We start from the raw sequence: 13,538 nt of genomic DNA on the forward strand, positions 1-13,538 counted from the left end.
GAGGAGGATGAGGATAACTGGGTTCTAGGAAGGCAATCTGGTGGAGGGTGTGGTGTTGCAATGTTGTCTGCAGCGAAAACCCTATTATTAGCAGCATTCTATATCATGGTTCCTAAAATTTTACCCCCCAAAATTTAAGAGCATGAGTCACATTTATTGAAAATACAAGACTATATAGGAAACACAAAAGGAGTCTTAACAGTATTCAGTTAGACCCATTTCCTGGGGGATCCCATGATTCAGGGCCCTCAGAACCTCGTAATGCACTGCACAGACAAAGCAAGTAGGCTCAGAGCTTTTATTTGTTTTTGATTGTTTGTTTTGGGGTCATACCTGGGTTACTCCTGGTTCTGTACCCAGAAATTGCTCCTGGCAGGCTCAGGGGACCATATGGGATTCCAGTGACCAAACATGTGTTGGCTGCATGCAAGGCAAATGCTCTACCCACTGTGATTTTGCTCCAGCTCCAGTTCAAAGATTTTTTTACTGTCAATTTTCTCATTTAAACAAGGTTTTAGATACTCAGGGACTGGTTATTATAGCTTGTGTGCAGTCTTCAAAACCTTGCATGGGGTATTTCACTTTCAGAGTAGCTACAGACAAATGATCCTCCCAAACACTCTGTCTCTCTACCTCCTTCCTTCCCTGTCTCCTTTCTTTTGGGTGATTGGCTACAAAACCATCACAATGTGGTTTTCAGAATCACTGGGATTCTGAAATTGGGAGGGGAGAAGGGGTGTCAGGGAGTTCATTCAAAGAAACCAGACACTACCAAGTGCACACTTCGTGACTGCATTAGGAGTATAACACTCAGCAAAACTAATGCACAAGGCGAGAAGTCAAGGTCAGAAGTGACTTTGGTGGGGACAGCAATGAAGAGCACCTGGAAAGAAACTGGAGCATGGAAGGACAGTGACTAGTTATGTTCTCTCTTCGTCTGGGAGCATAATAAAGTACTTTTCCATATATTTGCTTTCCTTTATTTAAAAAAAATGTGAGGTGCTTTTGAAGGAACAGGTTCATTTCAGCATCAGCAAGCCAAAAAGTCAATTACACAAATGAATATTTGTGTAATATTTGCCATTCCAAAATTCAGTATGCAGCCTAAAGAAGGAGCCTAACAATAATAACAAGAACAACAAAAAAAGGTGAAAAATCTATTATATCTATACACTTTTAAAATTTAGCGTGAAGGCCTAGAATATCCTATCAAATTATTCAAACATCTCTAATAGCAACTCTCAAATATACACATTGATATGGCAGCTCTTGCCTACTAAAATACTGAATATAAACAATGCATGCATTTCATTAGCATTTTAATTGTTTGGCAATGTCCAAACATGATGTGTGTTAAGGGAAAATTTATAAAAATAGAAATTAAGATAATTCAGATAGGTAATAGATGTTTGTTAAGCCTTTCTCTACCCCACCTTCTTGATCCCCTTGATCTGGAATTTCACCTTGAGACATCAGTGGCCTGCTCTCTGTCCATCAGCCAACATCCCTCCTAAGAGGAACTTGACATATTTGGGCAAAAGAATGGATTCACTTTGAGATGTCAAAGGCCTGCCCTGGTAACCATCCGCCAACATCCCTCCCAAAAGGAACTTGACATATTTGGGCAAAAGAATGAACCTCTGCTCGTCCCTCCTAAGATTCTCATCTTATTTGAAAAAGGACAAGCTCACCATCTGAGTGAACATTGCGTTTAAACTTGGACAAGGGATCGGTGCATTTTACAAGCCCTACTTTCCATATTGACCCTCCTCCTAAAGTTCTTTAAACCTGTAAAAGACACCTTCCTAGATTACCTGGGGCTTCCGGTTTTACTCTTTATGGCACATTCCGGCGACCCAGCTAGCTGGACAATAAATCTGATCTTGCTAATTGCATTCTCTGAAGATTCTTGTGGTCTTTATTTGAGGCGATGAGCTTTCTCAGATCCCTAACAAGTTCTAAGGAGAAATTGAATTGTAATAGATCATCTGAGGGAAACTGTGGATAGGACAGTCTCTAGCTGGACTAGATCTTAATAGAGTATGAAACAGAGCATGACTTCCCCCAGGTTCTGAATCCTCAGTATGAGGAGTGGTCTCTTCTGCCACTAAAGAACCATAGGCTTCATACAAATCACGAGAGAAGAAAGAACAAAGATAAACTCACCAAACAGATCACTTTAAATCCTCCTCTTTTCCCTGAAGAGGAGTAAGAGCCAAAAAATCAAAATATGGGGCCGTTTCATCCCCACAGAAGAAAGCACCAGAGATGGGGTCTAAAGGTCTTTCTTCATTTCATTCCTATAGCAAAAGATAACTTTTTTTCTGATGTAGTTCTTACTAAAATAACACTGTGAGGCCTAAGAATAGCTATTTAGTTCACATCTCAGACCACCTCACATACAGAAGTGGGGGGGCCAGTCTCAAATCTGTTTTATCCTATTCTGGATCCCAGGCCATTCTGGGTCACATTCAGAATAAGAGCATGCATGCGCGCACAGACACACACACACACACACATGCACACACACACACACAGACCAGCATTAACATTTCCTTTTGCATTCTGCAATGGAAACAGTCAATCTGCAGAACTAATACGCCCCTCAGTACCAGTTAGTGGGTCTTCTGTTTGCAAAAGATCATAACCACTCTGCCTTGGTACCAATGATGTGTCAAAGAGAAAATGAGGAGATGGTGTAAAGGTGAGTTTAGTGTGGGTGGAATGAAAACCCTCTTTGGGAAGATGGTAAAATCATTTTTCTCAATTAGCCTTCAGGAACAGTAGCTAAAAAGAAAGCTGATTTGTATCAAAGTGAGATTTTCTATGCTAAGGCTGATAAGGGAAGAGAATAATGTCAGGCTGTCTGCCTGAAGTCAGCATTCCAAGCAGCAGAATGCAGAAACACACTAAAGCTATTGCCCTAAGATTTGAAATAACTCAAGTGCCCAGCAACAGATGAGTGGATTAAGAAAACTCTGCTATATAGGTCGAATGGAATATTAGTCAGCTATAAGATAAGATGAAATCCTGCAGTTGGCTGTCATGCTGGCAGATTTGGAGGGTATCCGGCCGAATGCAATGAATCAGAGGGAGAGAGACAAATACAGAATGTAGGATATAAAGGAACATAGTAAGAAAATAAGTGGAAACACCTTGAAAGTTGGCCTAGAAGACAGAGGTTGGTGAGTGAGCCACAGAAAGGGAGATTAGGAAAGACGAAAATGGACCTAGAGTTATTAGTGGAAGGATGTTGACTGAGAAGGAAGCCTGAGGCTCCAAAACCAGGACACTAAAGAGACTCTGGTCTGGAAGCAAACTCCAATGCAGGAAATAATCCACAGGTAAAATGGGGTAAAAACAGGTTCAGGAACTCCAACATGCAAGTCAGGATCTCCAACACAAAAGCCTTCCACTCCTGAGTCAGGTAGCTCAGTGAAGGAAGATAGGAGAATGCAAGAGAGAGTTCTCCTAAGACCTGGGCTTTTATTAGCACGTGCCAGACTAAACCCTAGGGTGGAGACTTATACTGAATCAGGCGCAATCCAGTAATCCAAACCAGATCATACCCAGGGGTGGAGAATACAAACTGAGTAGGAAAAGACCCAGTTAATCCAACAGTTGACATTCTAGTAGTAGATACGGCACAGTGGCATTCTGTTTCTGAAATAGTGTATGAATGTTATTATAAATCATAGTGTCTAAATAAAATTTCCAAATGTATTTGAAGTTAATTTTAGAAGTAACCACCATGTTTAAATAAAGAAATTATTATTTAATTTTTTTTTGTTTTTGGGCCACACCCAGCAGTCAGAGATTGCTCCTGACTCTGCACTCAGAAATCACTCCTGTCAGGCACGGGGGACCATATGGGATGCTGGGGATCAAACTCATTGTCATCCTGGGTTGGCTGCATGGAAGGCAAATGCCCTACTGATGTGCTATTTCTGGCCCCTATCATTTAAACATTTTAAAAAGTAGATCCAAAAAGACCTGCTACTGGATGAAGATTGGTTGGCTGGATGGTCAGTTGGTTGGTAGGTCAGGTTAAAAAAGATCATTAAGGGGTCTGAGCACAGTGGTAGGGCATTTGCTTTTCACTTGGCCGATCCAAGACAGACCTTGGTTCTATCCCCAGGGTCCCATATGGTCTCCCACGCCAAGAGTGATTTCCGAGCACATAGCCAGGAGTAAACCCTGAATGTCATCGCGTGTCGCCCAAAAAAAACCCAAAAAACAAAATAAAACAAACAAACAAACAAACAAACAAAAAAGAAATCCGGTATAGCAGGAAAGATGAGAGCCAGTGAAGGGCCTTGACTATGCACCAGATCAACCCGATTAGAAGGGTTAGCCAATCCAATTCAGACTTGAAACTAACGCTTTGCATTTCTCTGGTTCCCCATTTGCAAAATGGGATGAACATAGTCTTAGAGTCTACCTAAAAGTTTAAATGAGGGGGCCGGAGAGATAGCATGGAGGTAAGGCGTTTGCCTTTCATGCAGGAGGTCATCGGTTCGAATCCCGGCGCCCCATATGGTCCCCCGTGCCTGCCAGGAGCAATTTCTGAGCCTGGAGCCAGGAATAACCCCTGAGCACTGCCGGGTGTGACCCAAAAACCACAAAAAAAAAAAAAAAAAAAAAAGTTTAAATGAGTTGCCAAGTTAAAAAAATTTGATGTATTCAAAATATCATATAGGCTTTAAGTATAATCAATAAATAATAAATTATAAATAATAGACAATGTAAAAATTCTACTATCTTACATAAGATAAAGATAAGGCAAATTTAGAAACAAGGAAGTATACATGTTTCGTTGTTTTGATTTGAGGCAAAGCATAAAATGTTACCTAAAAATAATATCACTGGGACATTGTTTACACCCTGCTTTTACCCAAAACAAAGGCATTCCCCCAACTTCCTCTTCCTTTTCACCAAGCCCTTTGGCTTGTAAAATTTCATCTCAATATGTACTTTTGTTCTCACTCGACCCTCCCCATTCTGATTGGCTAATAAAGAGATTTTGCGTTTTGGTTTGCCTTGGCTTGCAGAGAGGGGCCATGAGGAGAGGAACCAACCAACTCCGTGATTCTCTCCTGACCGGCTTGGTTTTATTAATTCTTTACAGTTACCTTGCTTCAGACCCGTTTACCCAAGGTTAGAAATATGGTGCATGGAGTGACTTCACAGGACATTATGAGTTTGCCTTTTAAATTTTCATTTGGCCTCTATGATAGTGATTTCAGGGAATTCTACTATTCTTTGTTATTGTTGTTGTTGTTGTTGTTGTTGTTGTTTTTGTGCCAAACCCAGCTGTGCCCAGGAATTCCTCCTGTTGGTGCTCAAAGGGACCATATGGGTGCAGGAAATTGAAACTGGGTTGAATTTATGCAAGGCAAATGCCCTACCCAGTGAATTATCACTCTGGCCTTCGGGTTTTTTTTTTATTATTATTTCAATACTTGTATTATTTCAATACAAGGTTGTTCTTAATACAGGGTTTTTTTCTCCAGAGATTAACATTGTTCATGATTGAGTTACAGACATACAATGTACAATAACCATCACCGCTGAGCATTTTCCACCACAATATCAATAGTTTCTTGCCCACTCACCCTCCCCCACCTGCTCTTTGGGCAGGCATTTTACTTCTTTCTCTCTCTCTCCCCCTTTTCTTTTTTGACACGGTAGTTTGCACTCACTACTGTTAATAAAAGGGTGTCATGCATGTCACTTTCATAGTAGACTCTTCTCTACTCTAACTGTACTCTTTGATGTCAATTCTTAAAAAGAAAATTAAAAGTTGTGTTTTCTGGTTGTTTAAACTGCCCAGGTTTGCCTGAAATTTGAGACCCATAATTACATGTAGTTCGGTATCATATTACCTCATATCCCTCTGGTGTCTATTCCCCCATGCTCCAGCAACTTGGGAGCTGGGGACACCAGGCTTGGAGCATCTGTCTTCTCACTGTGCTGTGAACAGCCAGGAAGCAAAGAATACCTGTTCCCATCACCTCAGCAACCGACCCACTAATGAAGTTGTTCTCGCCTTTAAACTAAAGGAAGTATGAGTTGGCCACCTCTGACACTTCATCAAAGTTCCAGTTAAGGTGACTCCCTAGCTTGCTTCAAAGAGCTATTATTTTGAAAGTCTGTCCTTAAAAGTATAAAATAAGGGGCCGAAGAGATAGCATGAAGGTAAAGCGTTTGCCTTGCATGCAGAAGGACGGTGGTTCGAATCTCAGCATTCCATATGGTCCCCCCAGCCTGCCAGGATCGATTTCTGAGCGTAGAGCCAGGAGTAACACCTGAGCGCTGCTGGGTGTGTCCCTCCCCCCCAAAAAAAAAGAGTATAAAATAAATGCTCTCTTCTTCGCAGTTCCTCAATCAATAAGCCTATTCCCTAAAATAATGGCTCCTTAGGTGTCTAAGAACAGCAAGAAGCACGAGTATGGGAAACCACTGGGCTTTGTGAGCTTCCCTGAGGGGTTCAGATTGGCTTAGGGGACAAAGGTGGGATATGACAGGCTATATGCTGTGAGCAACCACAGTTCTACCACAGAAGAAACGAGAAGGTTCCAGGGTTAGAAGAAAAAAATGTTCAACTTGATTGCACCAATGTGACTCTAATTTTTAAAAATTGTTTCTTATTTTTGTACCATTCTGGTTTGGGCTATTATGCAAGTGGTTCAAATTTTCTCTCTGACTTAGGGATGCCCAGGTTTGTTTTTTGTTTTTTGTTTGTTTGTGTTTTTTTGGTTTTTGGGTCACACCTGGCAGTGCTCAAGGGTTACTCCTGGCTATACACTTTGAAATCGCTCCTGGCAGGCACGGGGGACCATATGGGATGCTGGAATTCTAACCACTATCCATCATAAATTGGTTGCTTGGTTGCAAGGCAAACACCCTACCGTGGTGCTATCTCTCCAGCCCCCCAAGTTTGTTTTTTGATTGTTTTTTTGATTTTTTTTGGTTTATGGCTCACACCTGGCAGTACTCAGGGCTACTCCTGGCTCTGCACTCAGAAATCATTCCTGGTGGTGCTCGGGGGACCAATGGGATGCAGAGAATTGAATTCAAGTCTTTCACAAGCAAGGCAAATGTCCCACCCACTGTGCTATCACTCTGGCCCCTTAGGGGCACTCAATTTTTGAACTGTAGTTCATTGCAAATATGCCCCATAGTTCAGGATACCTTTTTTAAGAGTGTCATGTTTAGCGTCATGAAGGGAATTTATATAATCAATAATGTTCCCAAATGTTCCCAAGCACAAACTACACATAAACCCTGAAAGGACTCAGACCCACGTCAGTGGGAAGGACACATGCTGCACATGACTTTTCTTTTCTTTCTTTTTTTTTTTTTCAGGCCACACCCATTTGATGCTCAGGGGTTACTCCTGGCTAAGTGCTCAGAAATTGCCCCTGGCTTGGGGAGACCATATGGGACGCCGGGGGATCGAACGGCGGTCACGATCTTTCCTTGGCTAGCGCTTGCAAGGCAGACACCTTACCTCTAGCGCCACCTTGCCGGCCCCTGCACATGACTTTTTATTTTGCAGCTTTTGCAGTAAAAGTAGATCTCTTCTGCAATGTGTCTCAGTGAGCAAATGCAGGCACAAAGGTTTGGTGGCAGGCAAATGCCAAGACCTTGTATGAAAAACGTGTCCAGGCCTTATACATAGCTGACCTAAATTCAATCCCAGCATTTCATATGGTCCCCAGAGCATCGCCAGGAGTGATTCCTGAGCATTGCCAGGTGTGGCCATAAAACACTTTTAACCCTTCCCCAAAAGAAAATGGTGTCCTTGCTTGATTTAATAGATAATCCTCCTCGAGTCAAAAGCTTTTGGCATCATTTAGGTTAGAGTAGCAAGGGAAAGGAGCATGCCGAAGAATGTCCTCTGGAGTGGCTATGACATTATTTGTTAAGTATTTCAACCAAGATGTATTGGAGCTGCAGAGATAGTACAAGGGTTCTGGCCCTTGCCTTATAGGAGGCCAACCTAGTTTGATTCCTCATCCAGGAGTGAACTGTCTTTTGGGGTATAGACTTAAAACACAATCAAATCATATCTTAGGTGGATTTAACCAATTAAACAAGTAAAAATATAGGGGACCCAGTCAAATATAAATTTCAAGAAAGTGGGGCTAGAGAGATAGCACAGGGTAGGACTTTTGCCTTGCACGCAGCCAATCCAGGATGGCAGTAGTTCGAATCCCGGCATCCCATATGGTCCCCCAAGCCTGCCAGGAGCGATTTCTAACTGCAAAGCCAGGAGTAACCCCTGAGCGCTGTCAGGTGTGACCCAAAAACCAAATAAATAAATAAATTTCAGAAAAGTAATAAATAATTCTTAATATCCTCATTTAGAATTTTGGTGTTATTGTACTTCTAAAGTGATGATTTTGATGACGATGATTACTATTTTATGACTGGAGTTAACCCAGAGCAAGCATTGCTGAAGTTCTACTTCTAAGTTGGGGCCTGTGGTGCCCAGGGGAACCTGATGGGATCTGGGGTTCCAACATGCAGAGCCTATATACCAACTTGCGTGATCTTTCCTGCCCCTCAGAGTAATGAGAATTTTAAATTCAAATTTCACTAGATGTCCTGTATGTGTCTGGTACTACTACTCATTCTTGGAAATCTTCTTTTAGCTGAAATGTACACTTCTTATAGCCATTTCTAATAGGATTTCATTTCCAGATGATCCTCTAGCATTTGGTTTTCCTTAAACTCTGACACAGTTCCAGGTCTGCTTCATCCTGCCAGCAACCATTTCCATCCATCCCGTAAACACAGACCTATGAGTAAGAGAGCAGGTTACTTAGATCCTGCCATGCCACTGAGAGATGGGAATGCTCCTAAAGTAAAGGACAATGAACATCTGTTCTGCTATAAAATGTGTCATCACAGAGCAGCTGAAATGGAAGTGCTGCTTCGGTAACTCACTTCCTCAGGCCACCCACTGTTCCCTGCATGAAGAAATCACCAGGCCATAATTCTTTTTTTTTTTTTTTTTTGTGGTTTTTGGGTCACACCCGGCAGTGCTCAGGGGTTATTCCTGGCTCCAGGCTCAGAAATTGCTCCTGGCAGGCACGGGAGGACCATATATGGGACGCCGGGATTCGAACCGATGACCTCCTGCATGAGAGGCAAACGCCTTACCTCCATGCTATCTCTCCGGCCCCAGGCCATAATTCTTGGATTCAAATCATCTACAGGCTCTCACATTCTCAACTACAATGCTCTATGCACTTTCTTTAATGCAAACTCTAGACTTTCATTCTCCAACCCCGTATCACTTTTCGTAACTTTGTCCAAAGGTTTAGCTTTGAAGCTTGTGAAGCTTGTAGAAGCCAAAGCAGGAAGGTTTCCATATCACACATCAGATTGCAGCTCAATTAATTATTCATCTACTTGATCATGTGAGCCAGAGTGCAGGCAATGGATCCATTTATTTTGACACTTTAACTACTAGTTGGATTGGCCATGTTGCTAATCAACTGAATTTGAGTGGTTGTTAATGAGCGCAAACAACAACAGCTCATCATAGATGGAATCGGCTCCAATTGTAACCCATGAAAAGAAGTGATTAAAGAAGGCAAGAATGAGGAGTGAGAGGAGAGGCAGAAATGATGCAGGAAAATAGGAAAAAGTGGCTCTGGAATCAGAGCATCGAGGAATGACTTGCCCACTCCCCTTTCTAATTCTCCTCTTTCCCTAACCCGGGCTACACTCTTAGAACTGCCCTGAAAAATGAAATCACAGCACAGTCACCATTCTGTACCTTCACTTTTTTTACACTTCATCTCCTAAAGATTTCCTTCAAGTTAGCCCTCAAAGCTCCACCTCCATCTTTTAACATCTTGATGAAACACCATTATAAAAAGGGGGTAAAATAGATTTAGACCCTAGTTCACTGGTTTGCTTTCATTGCGACTATGAGCGACAGTTCAGGAGACGTTCAGGTTGGTTCTTTCACATGCTCATTCAAGGTGTTTTCTTCCACATAACCATTAAAGAGTAGAATTCCCAAGATGAAAGAAAATACAGACGTTCAAGTTTGAATAGATACAACCAATCTGGTAAAGGTCTGGAAGGTGATACCACATGTCCTTTGGAGAGCAGCCTGGGAGAACATCTATAATATCACTATATTTTTTTAGATAGAGAATTAATTCATTTCTTGATAATATAATACAAATAATTTTAAAAGAAAGATTTTATACACAGACTATATCAGGGCTTAAATAACCTTGAAAACCAAAGAGATGCAATCAACCTTTCCATACCACTTGGTCCACCATAAAAAGGCAAAGTAGCTATCTGAGTGCCCTTACACAAACACATATATACAATCACACTCACATTTCTATACTCTCACTCACACTCACACACAGTCTATTTTACATCACATGCACACAGTCACACATACTTAAACCCAAATTACACACTCAATCATACATCCTCACCTCCCATTCACACGTGCTCATAGACTCTCATATATGCACCACACACTCACACACAGCCCATACACTTATGAACATGCCACTTACACATGCTCACAAGATCTCTCATGATACACATATTGAATATTCAACAGACCACATATTTTCCATTCAAATCCAGAGCAAATCACGCATGATGTGGCTGGAATTTATACACCCAGGAGTAACTCCCCCACTTACATTCTAAAGAAACTGAACACACACACAGTTCTGGAGGCTTAGATGTCTTTCTAAAGCTAGTTTTTCTATGTTGAGTGTAGACACCAGTAGTTAGCCTTAGATCACTCTCTGCTTTCCCTTTCTTTCTCATACTGTTCTGGCGATAAAAACCCACCCAGGCTTTATTAGGGATCCACCTAGGTTTAATTAATTTAAGTACCCTTAATTCTGTCCATACTGCCCCGTAAGTTAATTACCTCTGTTTTGTTAACTTTGACTACTAAAGATGGTAAGGAGATACAGGGGGAGCTGGCTGGTTCAGTTTGATCCAAGAGGCTGCTCAAGCCCCTGACCCTATGCTCTTTCTCCATGAATCTGTTTGTTTCTTGTATGACATCCTTGCTGCTAACCTGTCCATTCCAGGGTTGGAGGAAATACAGACTGCAATTGCTGACAACCAACACTACACAGTTGAGCATGCAAATTCTCTGTGCCCACCTCCCCCCAAGCATGCAAATTCTGTGAAGAGCCAGTCTTACCAATGCTGACAATTCTGATCACTGGGCAGAATTATCCACTGTTAGTGCTTTTACTGAGCAAAATCACAAAAGGAAACTTAGTGATATGCATTGGCACCCTGGTACTGCTCTCCATGTCCACAAATACATTTTTTTGTCATACCTGGGGATCCTCAGAGTACTCCTGGCTCTACAGTCAGGAACTATTTCTGGCAGTTCTCAGGGTACCATATGGGATGTTGAAGATCAAACCCAGGTTGGCACATTACCCTGCCCACTGAACTATTGCTCCAACGCAGGTTCACAGAAACACATCTTATCTTTCCTCTGCCACCCATTCTCATTCCCTGCACCCATGCCAGCACTCCATTAACAAGATGATTTGAGCCCTGGTCACCCTGCCCTTCTTGGGCCACAACATCTACCTTTACTTGTATGTTGTCAAAAGTGAATGACTCAGCTCCTATAGACTATCTGGTGTTCCAGAAGTCCTGCAACCCCTGATTACTAAAGTCAATTATTTCTCCTAAGATGGAAGCAACTTCCCCATAGACTCTGTAAAAGAGAGACCCAATGGACACAGCTCAAGCCTAGTGGGAGCTGCAGCAACTCCTCCTAGTAGAAACACTATCCTAGAAAGGGCTACCTCTACACCCCACAGCCTGTATTTGCAGCCACAAGAAGAACCAGTTTCCTAAAATGAATCACAGGGGAGTCATGCCTATTGGTGTCCTTGCTGCCCACTGGCTACCCCCTACTTAAGGATTGGAGAAGTAGGATGCAGTGGGGAGGGGATTGTGCCTTCCCCTTAACATGTTACTCTGAAACAGATCCTGGAAGGCTGTTCAAAGTGATTTTCTCTCAGCGTGGCTGGGAAGGGCTGAGGACACAATGTGTGCTAAGGTGACCTGAGACTGCAAAATCTTGGGTAGCCAGTGTCTTTCTCTCTTTTCTTCTTGATGAGATTCTCAGTACAGGTACTAAGTGCTCAGTGAACCATTCAGCAATCATGCTGCAAAAACCTTTGGAGGAAAGAGCAGGCTGATAATCATTCCTTTCAGGATAGGAAACTGAAGGCACCATTGGCTACCCAGTGCTAGCTGGACTTCAGAGAGAACAGGCACCTTGGATAGATCTAGCTCAGGATTGGCCTCTGTGCTGAGAGTTGAACATCCAGCAGGGATAGAGTAACCTGGCTCAGTGGGACCCCATACTGCTATGCCTAGCTATGCCTAGCTTCCCCAGGGCTAGAGTGATAGTATAGTAAGCAGGGCACAGCCCTACATGGGAATGACCTAAACTCAACCTCCCTAACCCCATATGATCCTCTGAACCCCAACAGGAGTAGTTCCTGAGTGTAGAGCCAGGAGTAGCAGGTGTGACAAAAAAATGAGAACACAACAACAACAAAATAAAAGCATCGTTTCCTTTCTTCCCAACATGCAGGAAATCCATGTTATCAGTACTGGAGTGACTGACATCACTCTGCTGAGTCACTTTGTCAACTTGGCTCTTCAGTACCTCTCTTGTGGGGCCTGCTTTTAGCTGAGTATCAATATTTCATGCTGAATGTCTCAAGCTTTAGCCTCCCTTTCCCACACACTTCCACTCACCTCTTCCCAGACCTCCTTGGGCCTCATTCTTTCTCTTTCCATGCCCCAATCAACCAGGTAAGACACTGATTATTCACCCATAAATCAGCTCCTACACATTTTAATTTTAGGCTGTTTGTTTGTTTGTTTTTGAAGACCACATTTAGCTATGCTCAGGACCTATTCTTGGCCCTGTGCTCAGAGATCTCTCCTGAGGGGCTCAGTGGGCCATATAGGTGCTGAGAATCTGATGTCAGTGGAGATCCCTGGATGAATTATGTGAAGTGGGAGGGAAAGGGGTGGCAGGCCCAGAAGGAGAACTACCACTTTTTCTCTTTCTATCTCTGCCATCCTTTGGACCCCTCATGACACAGACACCAAATTCTTTCCTGCCAGCCCCATGAGGCAGCCATGAAGCTATACCTGGTGCCCACTTGTTCCATCCGGCATGGGACTTAATCTCTACCACTCAGTTTCTCAAGATGGCATAGACTTAGACTGGAACGAGGAAAGGAAAGTCAATCCTAGATCTTGCCCGTGTCTTTCAGGTCTATCACCTTCCCTCACAGAAAAAGATTTCAGGAGATAAGCAGTGAAAACAGATTTTATTTTGGAATTCTGAGGAAGAGAGAGGAGAGGAGAAGAAAGAGAATGTAGATTTCTCCAAAGGTGAAAAGAACCTTGGTAGACATCCCAGCATGAAAGTAGAAAGGTACACATCTCAAGAGGAGAATGCAAGTAACATGTGTGGGTGG

The sequence above is a fragment of the Suncus etruscus genome, chromosome 4, assembly GCF_024139225.1.
Source record: "Suncus etruscus isolate mSunEtr1 chromosome 4, mSunEtr1.pri.cur, whole genome shotgun sequence".
Lineage (NCBI taxonomy): Eukaryota > Metazoa > Chordata > Mammalia > Eulipotyphla > Soricidae > Suncus > Suncus etruscus.